General features: G+C 38.3%; 1 long non-coding RNA gene across 2 annotated transcripts in view; it reads right to left on the bottom strand.

The window, feature by feature from the left end:
• Nucleotides 1-4,891: 4,891 nt before the first annotated feature.
• LOC125640199 (uncharacterized) overlaps nt 4,892-18,515 on the bottom strand; it is a 590,047-nt gene continuing 576,423 nt past the window's right edge. For both annotated transcript variants that reach the window (XR_012669364.1, XR_007357743.2), the window contains exons 5-7: nt 13,561-13,600; nt 8,453-8,564; nt 4,892-6,331 (exon numbers count right to left, since the gene is read on the bottom strand). This is a non-coding gene — a long non-coding RNA (uncharacterized LOC125640199). The remainder of the gene's footprint in view (nt 6,332-8,452; nt 8,565-13,560; nt 13,601-18,515) is intronic.

Here is an 18,515-nt window from a genome sequence, read left to right as displayed (position 1 = left end):
ATGGAAGGAACTGATAAGGAATGATAAAATATGACCCATATTTAAATCATGAGGCTGAACTACAGTTACTTCATATCAAAACGAACATAGTTTGTTTATTTTCAGAAGCTGAAGGACTAAGTACAGGGTCCGCTACCAAATGGTGTTTGCAATACAAAAGCCAAGGTTTTTCTGGCAGAGACACTATAAAATCAAGCCACAGCCATGTCCATACTCCCTAGTAGTTTATTCTATAAATTAATTTCATAAATTTTTGAACAGTCATGCAGGATTTAGCCACACAAATCCATTAAAGGAAATAATGCAGAAATACTACCTGGCTTACGACCTACTAGAATTTTACTTTACTTTAAACCCTTTGCAGATTTTATTTATATTGCTGCATTTTAAATTTATCTTTGAGTGAAACAGTGTTTATGAAACAGATGGGCTAATAATGTTTCCTTGCTCCAGGAGGGAATGAATCCATGAAATCTTGTTTATACTTCTTAACCAATATTCATCTCTGATAATCAACAACATCTCTTCAGGTTTAATTCCGGGCTTCTCTCCTGAGCAGTAACTTTCACTTGTGGCAAAATACTGGAAATAGCAAGCAGGCCAGTGAGAGGAAAGGCAAGAGTACAGACATCGGAAAAATAGATGAAAAAGCATCCATAACTCAAATGGCCCCATTTTAAGAAAAAACTATCTTCAAAAACATTAAAAAAAAGATTCTGAATGACTTTTGCCTCTGTCACTACTGCAAACTTAGATCCAAGACCAAAAGTCACTGTACTATAATTTAATGACTATATTAAGTCCATGTCAAAAGAGTTGGGAGGACTCAGTCCAGCTTCTGTTAGAAAAGCATTCTCTATATCAGTATTTCTCAGTGACCGATCCGTGGACCAGTGCTGTTCCCTGAGATCTCCCTCACACAGTTTAGAAAGGCAGCAAGCCGGTCCCTGGTATCAAAAAGCTTGAGGAACACTAATCTATATCACAAAAGAAGAAAAAAAATCTCCCAAACACCATATATGACAATAGTAGGAACCCTCACTCATGGAGTGAAATCTGAATGGTCATAGCACTGAGATCAAACATTTGAAGAGGTTCAGTGAGCTATGACTGTTTACGGGCATTGGAAGGGAAAACTGATGGAGGAAGAACATGAGGCAGAAAAAGATACTGGATGGACTATGTGTTACCTTAGATGGATCAAAAGAACTATTCATCCACAGAGAGATTAGCAGAGGACCCAACAGAACGGGCTACTATGGTAGCAAATTTTCAGTGATGAAGATGCCATTTAAGAAGAAGAAGAAGAAACAATAAGGGCTCCTCAGCCATTAAACTAGCAGAGTTTCTTGGACTTCAATGGAGCTATGCTGATTGGTGCCAGCTGAGAATTTGGCCCTGAGAATGAAAACAGTTTTGCCTTCATAGAATCATAGAAATGTAGGGTTGGAAGGGACCTTGAGAAGTCATCAAATCCATTCCTCTGCTCTGAGGCAGGCCTATGTAAACCTAGACCATCCCTGACAATTGTTTGTCTAACTTGTTCTTAAAAACCTCTAAAGATGGGGATTCCAAACCCCCCCTTGGAACCCTATTCCAGAGTTTATTTTATAGTAAGTTATGGTTAGATATTAGGAAACACTTTTAATCAAATCTTCTTTGCTCCAGTTTAAGCCCATTACTTCTTGTCTTACCTCCATGGACATGGAAAACAGTTGATTATCATAGTCTATATTAACATAGCTGAAGACTTATCAAGTCTCTGCTCTGTCTTCTTGTATCTTAGACCAAACGTGCCCTTTCCTCAGAGGTTTTCTAAACCTTTCCTCATTTTCGTTGCTCTCCTCTGGACTCCCCAATTTGCCATTTGTTTCCTAAAGTGTGGTACCCAGAAATCAAGCATCTGTTTTTCTGAGCTGACACACGTTTTTCTGAAGCTGACTGGACTTTTTCAATTTATAGACAAATTCTGACCATTTTTGGAACTGAGCATTTGTTCAGATTTTTCAGTTTGCTGGCTGAATCAAAAAACAAAACAATTATTCCTTCCGCTCTCTTCACAAAAGATATGTATATCAAGAACAACACAGCACACTAAATTGCTAGAGGATTTAAAAGAAGATAAGGTTTTCTGTTGCATAATATACTCAACAGAAGACATGTAGAAACCAGTATATCAAAGTGGCCTTTCTCGGCATACTTGATAAAAGGCTGATTTTCAGAGAAAACATCAGTAGCATGAATGCAGTAATTGCTTTCCATGCCTGAAGTGTTTTGTTTTATGTGCTTTGCCCATGTCACTGCCCGGATCAAGCTCCCCCTTGCTGGACCCTCACCGGTCTGCTGTGTTTGGATCTACAACGATGGGCCCATGTATTTTTTCAGCTTTCCTGCATGTAGGCCGTCTCCCATGAGTTTTTGCTTCCAGCCTCTCCAGCACACTTCTTGGGTACAGATTCTCTACTTGGTACCCCTCCTTGGAAGTGGATCCTGTGGCCCAATTGTCCTAGTCCCTAGGACCATGGCTGATACATACAACCTCCCCCCCCCCCAAGACTCCCAGTAACTTAAGCATATCAAGCTCCACCTTAGTGGGAACTCTCATTTATAAATTACCCTTTTAGGGATACATGATAGTTGAAACAGCTACAGACTTTGCAGAAGGATTTCTAGAATAATCACTAAGTCAGACAGTATAAGCAACATACAAATAAATGCAAAATAAGAAATACCTATGTACAATTCCCTGCTTCTGTTTCCTCACCACTCTTGAGCACTCTTTAGAATCTGGTCAGCATCCTCTGGGGAGTCCAAGACCCTTCCTCTCACCCTTCTCCTCCTGCACAGCCTCCTGTTCTGGTTCTAGTCTCTTCTCCAACTGGTCAGTAAGAAACCTTTCCTTATATAGATTTCCATCTCCTCTGTCAGATGACCTTCCTGATGAGCCTCAAATCCCCATCAAGTGATCAAAGTGGTCACTACCCATCTGGAGTCGAGACTTGAAACACTGGTTTGTCCTGGGCCATAATTAGGTCTTTCCCCAAGTGTACTTCTACTGGAATGGATGACCATCAAATTTAATGATCCTTCACTATGAACCCTCTGTTAGGTGCAAGAATCTCTCGACACCTCATGTAGTCGTCAGTTCTAAAAGGAAGCTACAGAGCCAAGGTGAAGGCACAGAATAGTCATACTCAAAATAGTGCTCAGAAAATAAGATGGAGTTAGTAGTTTGGTATAGATAGAGTTCATAATACCAGACAGAATCATAAGTGGAACATAGATGGGTCCCCCAAGCATCACAGCCCATAACCTACAACCTTGTACTAATGGATGCTTTATTAAAACAGTCCCTAGGAGATTCATGTTTGCATTCAAGTAGAAGCTAACCAACCATTTTAAGACTCTCTCCGGTTATTTCCAATCTAAGAAGCTACAAGTAAACCCGGGGCATCCCGATTACTCACTACTCCCAGGATTACAAGGCAGATGTTTGCACTGAATAAATCTGTAAACTAATGATTTCCCATACCTATTTGTCCGTTTGGACAAGGCAAAAGAAAAGATGTTTGACACTGGGACCTTATTGCAGACTGTGGTTCAAGCTGTCCATGCTCTTTGAAGCATTAGTAGAGGAGAAAATTGTGGAGATGCATTTTACTGATTATATCAGCTATCCAGCCTACTTCAGTGTAGAGGTGCTGGATCAGAATAATGGAAAAAATTACTTTCATTTCTGACCATTTTAATGATGTGACTGTGAGGAAGGTAGCCTGTCCACCCCTTACCCAGAACAAGAATCCTTAAAACCACTCTAAAGATGACTTGTAATCACTCTAAAGTTCTAAGAAAGACTTGCAGAAGTTTTAGGGCTAATGGCTAACCAAACCACTTGAATTCAATGAGCATCACAATAAAAGCAATGTATAAACATTAGATTGTAAATATAAACACTGTCCAAAAAAGAGTTCCCTATGTGGCATCCCATCTCCCCCGTAGTGCCCTGTCATATTGCTACTGGGCTCACCCCTCCTGTTAGTTTTTTGTTTTTTACTTTTGTATAGAGGGAGTCCTGAGTGACACAAAGAGCACCTACATAACTCCATTAGTTACACTGTGAATGGTCTCATGGGAGTCATGACATTACATTTTAACATGCTGACACGGTAGCATATAGAGTTATGGGAAATTGCCAAATTTTATTGTTTTGTGTAAATAATGTACAAGAAATTCTTTTGGAAGATAAGTCTCTCTATTCCACAGTGTGTTTTAAATCACTGCATCACACAAAAATAGGTTGGAGATAAATGCTCAGCAATAGGGTTATTTCCCATCTAAAATACGTTCTTTACTATTCTGCTGTGCCAACTCTTAATTCAGATGGTTCTAAATTCTGACCAGAAGTGTTGGACTCTCTCTTGTGCAAAACAGTATTATTTTACTGCAAGATGAATTTAGAGGTAGAGCTATCAGGCAAGCCAGATTTAAAAAGAGTAACTGAGTTCAAATAGGTTTCAGAGTAGCAGCTGTGTTAGTCTGTATCCGCAAAAAGAAAAGGAGGACTTGTGGCACCTTAGAGACTAACTTGAATTTCTTTATATAAAACAAGGCAATTTATTTAGCTACTCCAATGAAATTAAATATCAAAACCCCACTGACTCCTTCAACTGTGCATAAAAGAGATGTGGCATGGATTTCCAGAAATGCTTAATTAGATTGTTTTTTTAATGTGCACATGAATAGCAGTCAGTAATCAGATTTGGAAATGAAATGATAAAACTGCTCTTGAAAGAGAAAGGGCAACCGGCAGTAGGAGTCTGTTGATGTCTATTTATTTATTTATTACATTGGAGATTGATAGCAGAAAAAACAGTATTCCTGATAGGATGGCTGTAGGCATACAATATACAATCATGATTCATTTTTCTTTGAAGTCTATGTCAAAACCATCATTGACTTCAGGGTATAGGACTAGCTCCTATTTTTCTGTAGTGTCCTTCATATTGTAGTCTCCATTAAAAAGTCTTGATTTCCCTCCAATAGCAAGATACCATTTCCTAATATGGTAACACTGGGCAAAATGTGGAGTTTCAGATAGCACTGTTGAATAACCGTTCGCCTACGGTGTGCTTTTTTTTTTTTTTAAACAAAGCCCACTGAATATATGTGTGAAATACTTCACAAGGAAAGGTGATTGTAAGCTAAGGAAAAGAAAGGAAATTTCAAGAACCATATCATAATCATCAGTGTTACACTACTGACTAGACTCCTTACCTGAGATGGGGCTTCACTGTGCTAGGAACTGTAAACATGTGGTTATAAGAGACAATCTCTATGCAGAAGAGCTTACAATCTAAGCAGCCAAGACAAAGGACAGGAAAAGAAACACAGGTAGAGAGAGGTGAAGTGATTTGCTTAAGTCATGCCACAGATCAGAGACTAGGAATAGAACCCAAGTCGGAGTCTGAGTCCCGTGTCCTATCCATTGGAACATTGCCAGGAGGGAAGGGACTGCGATCCTGAGCTTGCAAGCCTTCCACACAATTCACTCACTTTGGCTTCCAAAGGTGTTCTGTCTGTAGAGGGGGGGCTGCAGCATCAGGTCTTAAGTGGTAGCAGATAAAGACACTCCAATGTTTGGAGGAAGACGAGCAAAGGAAATTTAGAAACAGCAGTGGATGCTGCTGTAAATGGCTAGATGTTTTGCTGCAAAGATCAATCAGGTTATTTTCTTTTTTAAATTATGTGTTCGATTGAATCTGCAGTATAAACAATTGTTTTGTTTTAATTTTGATCTTAAATTTATCATACTATGTTTTTGAAATATCAAGAACTTTCCCCCAGCTAAGTGACATGGAAACATAGACTTTACATTTCAGGTCTGGCCCTGCACTTCTTTTACAGGCAAAGCTCTGATTCACTTCAGTAGGATTTTTGCCCTTTGCTTCCTTTTGCTAGCTCTGCTTTACCCATACATATTCCCTTCCTTTGACACCAAATCTTTGTTTTCATATCCCAGTATCAGACTCCTTGGGACAGGAACTGTCTCTTGCTTCTGTGTTTGTGTAGTGTCTAGGGCAATGAATGGGGCTTGTAGATACTACCACAACACAAATAATACAGCAATAATCATACCCTCTTATGTTCCACTTCAGTATTATCATTACAGTGGCCTGAGCATTTGTCAATTGCCTGGACGCTGAAGTAGATGAACTAGTCAAGAGCATGAAAAGCAGATTCCCACTCCATTCTATAGAAACTTCATGAGACACTATTTGAAATGTTAGGGTTCTTCTCAATTCAACGATACATTTTCTGGTATGCCTGTTACCTGTAAGTGATATGAAAATGTTAAAGACGTAATATTGAAAAAACAATCCACTTCTGAGGCACAGTTTCAACAGTAAAACCGTTCCTTGCAGCAAAAGACATTTCCCTGTGGCATCTCCCCCTGGTATCTCCCTGCAATAGCCAAGTTTATGATAAACTTTGGAAATTAAATACAAAAAAGCTATTTGCAAATGAAGAGTGCATTCTCTATACTGTAATTTGTAAGACCATTACCAAGTATTCAGATAGTGGCCAGTCTCTTTTTGAACATGTTCACTGATCCCAAAAGTTTCATGAATGTTAGCACAAAATATCATCTGAAAATTCATAACAGATGTGTATTCTTCATTATTTGCTGTTCAGTATGATTTTTTCCTCCATTTCAAAGAGTTTTATCCATCCAGTTAATTATTGTGGTGTGTGATATTGTAACAGCAAGAAGCAAAAGAGAATGGTACGTGAACAACCCATAGCCAGGACTTTGTTACATAAACTATTCAGCAAGTACTTATACTACCAAATTAAGTTAAATCTTTTAGAGAGTATCTTCAAATACCTCTCAATAGTATAGAGCAGTTCTCCCTTCAGAGACAATTTGCGAGATTGAAAACAAATTGTGATTAAGAATTTCTACATTAGGAGAAATCAGGATTGGTTCATAAACTAAAAAAAGAGGGTTACGTGCAGAATGAACAATTCAACCAACTCTAATTAACATTATTTGTCTCTCATGCTGGCAAATCAGATTCACTATTCTCACATTCAGACCCAGGAATTTCAGCTCCTGCTTATTATTCAGTTGTGTCACTTTGCTTTTCTAAAATAAATGCCAGGTACATATTAATTGAATTCGGCAGCAGCTGATAAAATGTTTACAGATTATACGGAGAAGCCTACTCAAATTTTAGTACAATATAATGCAAATCAAAAGTAATTGAAAGAAATGCAGGATGTCAATTTCACATAAACAAGAGCTTGCGATTAAAATACAGGCATTTCTCATACACCATTTCATTCCTTCTATTTGAAAAATCAAAGATTTACAACATAATTGCTTTTTCAGAAAAAGAAATAAATTAGCAACTGTGGAAAAAAAACTTTCATATCAAGGGACTGAAGTCAGTAGAAAAATTCCCAAATTGACTTCAGTAGGCTAGGTTCAGGCCTGAAATGAGATACTATATCAAGTGGCATGAGAGTATGAGGAGAGTGCTAGATATCTAAATGAACTACCTGTTCATTTAGATATCTAGCACTTCATGAACTGCTAGATATCTAGCGTTTCATGAACTTGCCACAGAGGGCTTTATCATGGGCTACCAAGAACTAAGAGTACTGTAGAACCAGTATAGATGCTTGGGTGATAGGGAAACCTTTGATAATGACGCAGTTACTAATCCTATTGTCATAGACAATGAGATGCTCAGCTCATCATATAGAGTACAAGTGTCACTGGGGATGGAAATTCATGATCAGACTGAAGGAATTATTATATATTCAAGCACCTATTTCTTTTCTTTCCACCCCAGCCCAAAAAAATCATACTCTGGATAGAAAAAAAGCAAGACCTGATGAAAGCACACTGAGGGGAAGTATTTCTGTTCTTACTTTCCACCACTTTCCCTTTCCACCAGAATGACTTCATACCCTCTGAACAAAATCACCATATAACTAATAAGATCATGCGGGGGGCGCGGAAGGAATTATCTGGGGTAAGGAAGGGGCTAGGAAACTAATAACTACTCGACCTGCAGAATGAGAGGGGAAAGTTAATGCAGCTTGGAATAACAGCAATGCTGGTAACCTGTTTGAATTCATTATTCTCTGTTTAAAACAAATGAGGCTCCAATCTCTAAGAAGAGAAACTTGCTGAGATTAGAGCTGGTTGGCCAAAAAGAGAGAAAATGTGAAATATTTTTAAGTCAAAAGTTAAAAAAGAAAAAAATTATTATCTCCCTAGTTGGCAGAATCAGATTGTTTGTTTGTTTTTTTTGCAAAAGTTGTTAAAATCTTTTCTGATTGCTTTTGAATTAAAAAATGTTGAAATTCAAACAATGCCAGCCAGCTCTAGCAGGGATCGTATAGAAGCGTTAGAAAAATCTCAGGGGAAGATTTTGCTTACCTCAGTAATCCCACAACATACAGTATTCCAGAGAGGAAATTGTTCCCAGATGTAAAATGTATAGTACATTCATCCTGTTCCTAATCAGGTGGCTCTACACAAATGAAAGAACCTGGGAAACAAACAAAATAACAGAATATGATGTAGTGGGCATAAGAGAAATCTGATGGGACAAATGCTCATAACTAGCATGTTGATATCCAATCTATGCACAGCAGAAACCATTGAAACATTTGCAGCATTACCACTGGTATCTGATATTTTAAATATAGGGTGAAAGTGAAAATCTCATATATCACTGTGTGCAACTGTTGGAAAATATGGAATCTTTCATTTTGACTCCTCAGAGAGGCTTGAAAGGAAGAAAAAGTTCAGGGATGGGATTACGCGGCAGAAATAGTTATAATAGCAGTGAGTTATAATTCAATAATAACATACTCAAAATGTTTGGGACAAGTTTAGGTGACTGTGTAATGACTTTGTAGTTACTGGCAAAGGGAATTTGCCCCCAGGATTCAACTACAGTTGTTCAGGCACAGATGATTTAGTTGGGGATTGGTCCTGCTTTGAGCAGGGGGTTGGACTGGATGACTTCCTGAGGTCCCTTCCAACCCTGATATTCTTTGATTCTATGATTACTGTTCAGCTGTTTACTACACCTAGGATATATAATTTTCCTATGGTCTGCATTCATTAGATTGACACACAATCATTGCAGAAGATGTTTGCAAGTAAGAGATCCCTACCTACACTTGACCTGCTAAAACACTTGGTCAGAGCTGCCACACCTACGTGTGATGGTCATCCAATTCGTCATCATCACACTCACCCACTATCGGAGCAGATGGTCCCTCTCATTCTGGATGTCCTCTATGCACATATGAAGCCCCACTTTCTCATCATCAAGGAGATCCACCTGGAATTTGAACTCACACTTTTCTTTTGCTTCTAAGGTCAGCTGAAAGGCATGGTCCAATGCCACCAGATTCTTTTGCAGACTTTTGCTATCATGACCACATGCTCAGTCCCGGTCCCCTTCAATACCTCTTCTACAAGGGCCTTCGTCTTTTTCACCCAGCTTCTTGCCCAATCCTCAGCAAACTGTAGAGGGTCATCAGTCATCCACACATTCCCCCACAGCATTTGAGGCATTGTCTGCATCCCCACTGTGAACTGTACAGCATCTGTATTCATCCTGATTTTGATTCAGTTTATCTCAGGGGTAGTACTCCTCTCCTCCATGTTTCTCTAGACTCCTATTGGGTGAGTAGCTGTAAGAACCACTGTCATCACCACCAGATCTGCTTTACCTAAGCCACGGAATATCATATCATATGTGAGGTTGCCATTGGCAAGTTACTGGAGAAAGTACGCACCAACTCAAGCCTGCCACTGCATAATGACCTTTTTAAACCACCATCACGTCGCCCATTATGGTCTCATCTGCCACACCAGTATAGTAGGGTGGAAAAACTCTGACGAGAGGAATGGATATCTCTTATAATCCCCAACCAGTCACTTGTCGCTGACCCCACAATTTGCCCGCCTGGTTTTGACCTTTCCATGTCACTAATGGTCCCTCTTGAACAGGTTCCGGATCAGGCAAGGTCTCTGTGCAGCCAACCGGTATCCCTGGGGCCTTGGTGACAGCCCTTTGTGTAGCTGCGGCACAACACAGATGATGACGTATATTGTCGATGAATGCCTGCTGACTAGGTTCAGTGGTGGCCTAGAACTGCATCATGCCACTGAAGATGCCATCGCTTGGCTAGACGACTATGCACACGCTAAATAAATACTGAATTTGTGCTGCTGGAGATCCACTCCTTTCTTTGCCTATAGCTTCTTTATCTCTATCTGCAGTTCACTTTCTGTTGAGGGCAGCAACTTCTTAAAAGCTCACTTCCCAACAAACAAAACCAAAACTCGTCTACTCTTTAACAATAGGCTGAGCTTCTGTTGTTTATCCTGTGCTCTGGGCCCCAAAGTAAGCCTTCATATCCCAGTTTACATAAGAAAGGCTTGCCGCTATGTGCCCCACTTGCCCACAGGCATTGCACACTCATGTCTAGGCCTCATGCCTTCTCCCCCCTCCCCCACCAATATATTTTCCTACCCAGTACTGTGGCCACTAATTGTTTCCTTTTGCAGGTTCCGAAGCAGGTCTTGCTGCTGCTCTTCTAATATCATCAGTCACCTCTGCTGAGCCAACTGCACTTCACACTGCTTCTCTTTGTTCTCCAGGAACAGCAGGAGGACTGCCTAGGTCTGCTTTTCTGCCTGCTGAAAATGAAGCAGGAACTCTGGTGGTAGTAGTTGCCCCACCAGCTTGGGAGAATGGACATCTCCCAGTGAAGAAAGCCCACGTGTTGATTTAAAGCTTTTATTCTGTGGCCCTGTGCTCAAATTTCGAATTCAAGTGCAGGTCATCAGAGATTTTCAAAAAAACACTTTGGAAGAAAAGTATTCTCCATTTCTATATTGTAATTCTGTGATATAAGGACTATTCTTTCACTGATAACAATGAGGTTGTCCTTCATGTCTGTTGTTAAGTCCTAGGCTTTTCTGAATTTCTCAAATTATATTTCTTGTAAGGGGAAGTACCTTGTACTCTTAAGAAAGTTATTTGCACTTCCTCCCTGAAATATGTGGTTTTGGTGGAGCCTAACACATACAAGCATCCAATGCTACTTGAGTTAACAAAGAGAAATAGATTGCTGCAACTAAAGAAGTCACTTGAGAACTATCTCACAAAGAAGAAAGGCTGATCTTAGAGACAGAGACGTTGAAAAAAAAAGAGATAAACTCTATTGGGAGATCTGATTTAATGACAGTTATTGGCAGTTTTGATGAGATTGCTTGAAATATCTGAATTTACATCAAATATTTCTCTGTTGCTAGCTATATGCTGTTGGATGAATTCACAAAACCTTAGAACTTTTTCCTCTAAAGAATTAACAGGAAAACAAACAAACAAAAATACTATGGCGGTACCTCAACCAGAGCTCTTCTAGAATGAAAATATATGCTAAATATCAAGAAAAGCTTCCTTATATAGAGCTATAAGAAGTGGTGGAAGCCTCATCCTTGGAAATATGTAAAACTAGATGAGTAAAAACAGGAGAAAATATACCACAGGGATGAGATGAAGTGACCCAGTAGCTCTGTTCTCTCTCTAATTTATGAGTTTATTATTCAACAAAACACATTCAACTAGTTTTAGAAGTTTGTCAGATTCCAGCCTAATCAGTGGTCTTTCAGATAAAAGTCAAAACAGGATGGTGCATTGACACAAGCCCATATGGCTTTTTCCAGTGCTAGCCATGGTATCCAGAATAAGACAATCCAACTCCTCCCTATAAATTCAGGATTGAGTTGGGACTTCCATTTCGTCTTGAACAGCCTATAGGATATTGGATCTGATTTACTAGATTTAAAACATGTAAACATCTCCAAGTAGAGTGATATTTAGAATTAAGGAAAATAGAGAATCAGTTATATCCCATTCACTATATTAATGTATCAGTTTAGCTATAGTACCTTTAACAAAAAATAAAAAAGGAAAATAAAAAGGAAAGTCATGTGGATAGTTGTAGATATGTTCTTACGTAAGTAGTGATGGAGAAGGTTTTGCTTTGCAAATGAGAGACTACAGAAGGATTGAAGCAATACAAATTATGGGTCACAGAGGCCCATAAGACACAGAGAAGTAATATGACTTCTCTACTCTCGGGTATCAATCGTGGATCAGTCCAGGGACCATGCGATCAAAAAGACCTGCATGATCAATTATGCATGAGTTTAGTTCAAAAGAAAGATGATCAGTCTTGATAAAAAGTATTCCTGTCTTTTGAAAAGACCACTTGTTCTATTGTCCATGTTGGTTTTCATCAGAAAATGAACGCACAAGCACATTACACGGTAATAGCCTGTTTCATTTCTAACTTGTGAGCTCCATTTAATAGCCTTGCCAGTCTTTCTGCCTTTCCACAGATATTTAGCCCTCTCTAACACCTGTCCACTAGAATAAATAATCAATCTTTTTAAGGAATAAAATATAGCACATATTCAAACTTTAGAAGACAGTTTCTTTGGAATAAGATAACACCACAATTATTATACAGATTTCACTGTGGTAACCCAGATGTATATCTTTGCTTGATTTAATTGCTTATGCATTTGACATTGATGATAGGAGTAAATTACCTTTCCCAGCTACTTCCAATAATCATAAATCCACACTACCATCTGTTCATATTTCCATACAGTCCAGTAATCAGGTTGTTAAAAAGATAGGCATAGATTATTATTAAATAGTACCCCATAGATTATTGCTCATTAACCTTTCAAGGCTTGTACATGAGCTAGGTAGCTGTTCATGTGTGAAATATTGAGGGAAAATCCTGGAGAATGACAGTAATCACAAATAAATTAGGAAGAAAAAATGCTAAGTGAAAGGGTCAGTTTTGGGATACCAACATTATATTACCATCTTCATCATAGTAGAAAGGTAGACAAAACAGGTTTCAAGCATATATACATGCTACCATTTTGAAAGCCAGACTGGTATTTATGCATGTTGAATTAGCTTTTGAAAGCACATGCCTGAGACTGCCAGAGGAAACCATTGTTTGAGTGCTTATTGTATACTATTTTGTTCCTTCAAGAATGGCTCCCAAGACTAAACGTGGCATCTGGTAAACTTTGCTATCTGTGTAGGGTCTTCTTTTCACTAAGACATTTTTGCTCCAATCTTCATCACCACATCACTCAGAAACATCGTGCTGACATTAAATGGTGCTTAGGTAATATCTAGCATTTCAGTATTTTAGGTGCAAAATCTGTTACTCTTGATAGTGTGAAAACCACCAAAAACTGTTGTTCCGGTTCAGCTGTAGACAGCCAAATATGGAGGATATAGAATAAATATTTTAAATGTAGGGCAAGAAGACCAAAACTTAGAGTTTATCTACTAATGATTGTCCTACCTGTATGAATAAGGTTTCTTCTGTTGAGGGGAAGATTTTTCAGTTTTGCAATAAAATAGTGTGGATCCTTCATACTCACACAACATTCCCACTCTCTCTCACACACAAATAAATAAGTACCTGAAAGCCAATGAACTGATCAAGCTGTTTCTTCCACAGGCTGGGAAGGAAGAAAGATTGTTAATACTATTTTATATATTTGCATGCACTCAGATATATGACAAAGAGGAACCAACATAACAATTGGACTAGTGATTACATAAAATATTGTCTACTGCATGAATGTGCTTGGGGTGGGAGGGAATATAATCAACCTTTTAAAATAAGTGACAAACAAAAAATGGAAACAATACCATTGGTTTTGATTGTTAATAGAGGATTTTTTATTAGCGTTTTGGGAAGGGACTTGTAGTGAGTGAAAAATGGTTTTCTCCCCCATCCACAAGCTAGCTCCCATCAGAAATCTGCTTTTACAAGTGTATGTTCTTAAAGAGAAGTAAATTGTAATGTTCTACATAAAATAATCTAGTACCAGGGTATGATGTGAATGAATGAAGAATGAGTTTGGTTATTTTTTTTAGGAATGATTAGTCCTGCAGTGTTTATTTTTGAGAATTGTTTTAACAAATGGAAAGAAGGCTGTATTAATAATGTATCTACATTGCAGTAGAGTATACATTCAAAAGGGATTTATCAAAACATTGCCCACTTCTGACATAGTAAAATCGTATATACCTCAAGCTATTTCAGATAATATTTTACAAGATTTGACTATACTCTTTGTCAATTAGTATTTTCTACAGTCTTTTTAAGATGGCTAATACTGTTTTGAAAAATTGAAACTGAAAGGCGAACATTTTTTATAGGACAAAAGTGGTTCAGAGGGTCTTTAAAATGACAGTGTGGGGGGAAAATAAGATAAATGAAAAGAGAGAAAGGGGCAGTGAAAGGAAAGGAGTTGAGGGGGACAGGGCAGTGGAGAAGAGTGCAAGAGGCACAGGTGTAGACAATCTGACATCTGATGTGAAGAGACTGTGAGAGGAGAGGTTTAGAAGCAGACAGCAATCAGCACAGTGCAGAGAAAGTCCAGCCAAAACTATAGAAAGTTCTCTAGCTGACAGACAGGCCCTGCTTTGGCTGCTCCTGCAGCTGCTGGCTCCTCCCAGCAGTTTTCTCCTTCCAAGGCCAAGTGGTTTGGCATGGGCAGGGAGGCACCAGGTGGGTTGCAGGGACCTGCAGAGTAAGGGGTCTCCTTTGCCCAATTCAGAGCCACCACTCACTCCAATTTACCCAAGTGATTTCAGTCTGTCTTTTCCTTTCCCTGTGTTGACTACGCTCCTGGAGGAGATGGTTGCTCATTAATTACGGGCACATTTGTCTGCTAATGATTTGTTACCAAGATCTGAGTGCTACTGTAGATCACACCATAGCACTGACTGAGGCAGGTTTGCTTAAATGTGCTAAATAGTTTACCACATGTACTGCAGAGGTGACTAATGATTTCTTGCAATCCGCTGATTATTCCTTAGCTGTACAATTAGCTCTCTCTACTGCATTTATAGTAAGTGATAGAAGCCTGGTGAGCCCTTTGGAGGAGCTGCCAGAATGTGTAGTCCCCTATGTACTGTTCTTGAATGAATGAATTAGTGGGTCTTCTTTAGGTCAGTGCCATTTAGTTACACTAAGGGAACTGTCAACACTATAACGCTGTTCAGCTTCTACAATAGATTTTGTAAACCATCTGTTTTAGGTACTGTTAGTTAAGAGTGGCATTTCCCTCCTCCCCCACTTTTTTATGGTGACAAAAGGTGCAAATCCAGGAGCATAAAGTACATACCTCAAATAAAAAGTGATGAAGGTTTATTACAACTGACATCTTGCATACATGAATTTCCCTATTTTGAATGCATAACTTGATAGGGATATCTACATGTGCCTCTTTTATAGGGAACTTAAATGCCTTTGTGTTAACAAGGCAACTTAAGCTATCACATGGCTGCCTGTGGCTGTAAGTCCAATTTGAAACTCTGGTCTGAATACAAGCTTTCCATAGTCAAGATTTTTAATTAAAAATTTAACCTTCAAAGACTAACCTTCTAACTGGATTCTAAATGATCAACACATTCACACAGCCACTGTTTGAGTTATTTAAATAGAGGGCTTCATCCAATTAGCATTTTCCTCCTTCCCTTAACAGAGGCGGTAACTCCTAATATCAGGTAGCCCTAACTAGTCAAAGGCCAAATTTGTTGACAATTACTGCTTTTAGCAGATACAGTTGTGGTCTTCCCCTTTACTTAGAATGTTAGCCCTCTCCTGCCAACCCCGGGAGCACCTTATCACCTATTTTTGAAAGTTTGGCCAGATTTTAGTAAAATTTCAAGATAGCCCCATATGGGGATTCTAAAAGAGTAGTTATGATGAAAACTGGAAAAAGAACACTGTGCCGTGGATACAGCACTGGAAGGTTAGCAGCAAAAGAGCAATTGCCTGATATCGGTTTGCAATTCAGTTCTGGTTCTAGATCCAAATCCAAACTTCTGCAATATGTTTAAGTGTTTGGTCTGGTGTTCTGCTAAAGGTCCTCTGGCATTTATGAGCAGATCATCAGATTGGATAGAAACCAGGTAGCACATAACTAGGGGTTGATGCTAATATTGCTGCAGGAAGTACAAATGTATACATTGATCATACTTGAACTCAATAATAACAAGGAGCAATTGCAAACACTGTAAAGAATGCATTATCTCATGGGTCCTTTTAGATTATATGCTATTCAGAAGAGCTGGATGAATACTGAAAATTTGAAAATAAGTTCCAGTTTTTAAATTAAGTGTATCTAGACTGGGTCTACTCTACTTTTGGAGTTATTTCCCCTCACTATTCTAATAATGTCACAAAGAATGTTTGCTGGAAGAGGTTAGTAAATATACCCCCTACTATTTTTATACCAATCCTTCCTGTGTATAAACCAAAGTGTATTGTATCTATAACATCTAGTGCTCTGTATCTATCAAACTGAAGAGGTCTTTTTTTTTTTTGGATTTAACTTAAACAATAGTAGGTGACCAAATAAAAAATAATTGTATTTATGTGATCTCTGACTCCGGACATTTGGAAAAAATTCTCCAGAGGTCAACAGAGTCAGAGATGCAAATAAAAAGGATGCCTGTTACTACAAATGTGTATTGTAATGAACAAAATGGTTAATAGATAAGGAGGATTTATAACCCAAATATGTTTTGTGATTATTAAGGCTTATTTGGTACTAAAATGTTTTCTGTAATTTATAAAATAATACATGATTAAGAGATGTTTTAACTCATTGGAAATGGCTTGTTTAGTACTAATGAATGGTTTAAAATCCTTTTAGCTTGTCAATCAAGTAAACTAAAATACTATAAAAGTGTTCTAGAAGTAAAGTTGGTAAGGTAAACTGAAATATCTAAAAACAAAACACATAGTGGGATCAATTGTGGGAAAGTATCTTCTATTCCACACAAAGGAATTTCTTTGTCCCACATGCTGTAAAAGGGAAAACATTTGGGGAGTTAAGATGGAAGTGGACAACCTGCTATCACTTCACCAGTTATGGAGGGTTTCATAAAGCATGCTTTCTTCCTGTATTCTGCTATATTAATCTAATAATCTCTGATTAAATAATTCCAATTGAGCTGATTATCTGATATCTCATGTTGTTAATATGATTATTAAATTCAAACATGCAACATTTTAAGTGAATATTGCATAACGTTCGCAGACAGTAAGTTTCAAAATTTGTAATCATGGTTGTTCAATCAAAACCTGATTCCAATAATGATGTGCCTCTAACCAATGAAGAAACAGCATGCCCATCTTTAGAGGGAGCATTCAAATATCAAACTTCAGAGTGAAATTGTCACAAGAATTTGTCACAGAAGCTATTCAGCAAATTTTGAATGATGAATAAATTAGAGAAAAAATCAAGATCTGTCTGACCATTTTACAAACAGAAAAAGGAAATTAAATAATCTAATAAATGATTTGTTATGAATTATTTGACCAGCTGTACTATCCAGTATCTGTTGCTTTTGTTTCACTCATCCCTTAGTGGCCAGAAGATATAAAGGTTCTATTTCTTCTGGGAAGCATAGCAAACCTGAATCTGTAAACTCAGGGGTTGTACCGTATGATTGGAGAATTGCTAACATAGTTCCTATTTTTAAGAAAGGGAAAAAAAGTGATCCAAGTAATTATAGGCCTGTTAGTTTGACATCTGTAGTATGCAAGGTCTTGGAAAAAATTTTGAAGGAGAAGGTAGTTAAGGACATTGAAGTCAATGGTAAATGGGACAAATTACAACATGGTTTTACAAAAGGTAGATCGTGCCAAACCAACCTGATCTCCTTCTTTGAGAGAGTAACAGATTTTTTAGATAAAGGAAACGCAGTGGATCTAATTTACTTAGATTTTAGTAAGGCGTTTGATACTGTGCCACATGGGGAATTATTAGTTAAATTGGATAAGATGGGCATCAATAGGAAAATTGAAAGGTGGATAGGGAATTGGTTAAAGGGGAGACTACAACGGGTCCTACTGAAAGGTGAACTGTCAAGTTGGAGGGAGGTTACCAGTGGAGTTCCTCAAGGATCGGTTTTGGGACCAATCTTATTTAATCTTTTATTACTGACCTGGGCACAAAAAGTGGGAATGTGCTAATAAAGTTTGCAGATGATACAAAGCTGGGAGGTATTGCTAATTTAGAGAAGGACAGGGATACCCTACAGGAGGATCTGGATGACCTTGTAAACTGGAGTAATAGGAATAGGATGAAATTTAATAGTGAGAAGTGTAAGGTCATGCATTTAGGGATTAATAACAAGAATTTTAGTTATAAGCTAGGGACGCATCAACTAGAAGTAACGGAGGAGGAAAAGGACCTTGGAGTATTGGTTGATCATAGGATGACTATGAGCTGCCAATGTGATATGGCTGTGAAAAAAGCTAATGTCATCTTGGGATGCATCAGGAGAGGTATTTCCAGTAGGGATAAGGAGGTTTTAGTACCATTATATAAGGCACTGGTGAGACCTCAC

Source organism: Caretta caretta, chromosome 7 (assembly GCF_965140235.1).
Source record: "Caretta caretta isolate rCarCar2 chromosome 7, rCarCar1.hap1, whole genome shotgun sequence".
Classification (NCBI taxonomy): Eukaryota; Metazoa; Chordata; order Testudines; family Cheloniidae; genus Caretta; species Caretta caretta.
This window is presented reverse-complemented; position numbering and strand designations above follow the sequence as displayed.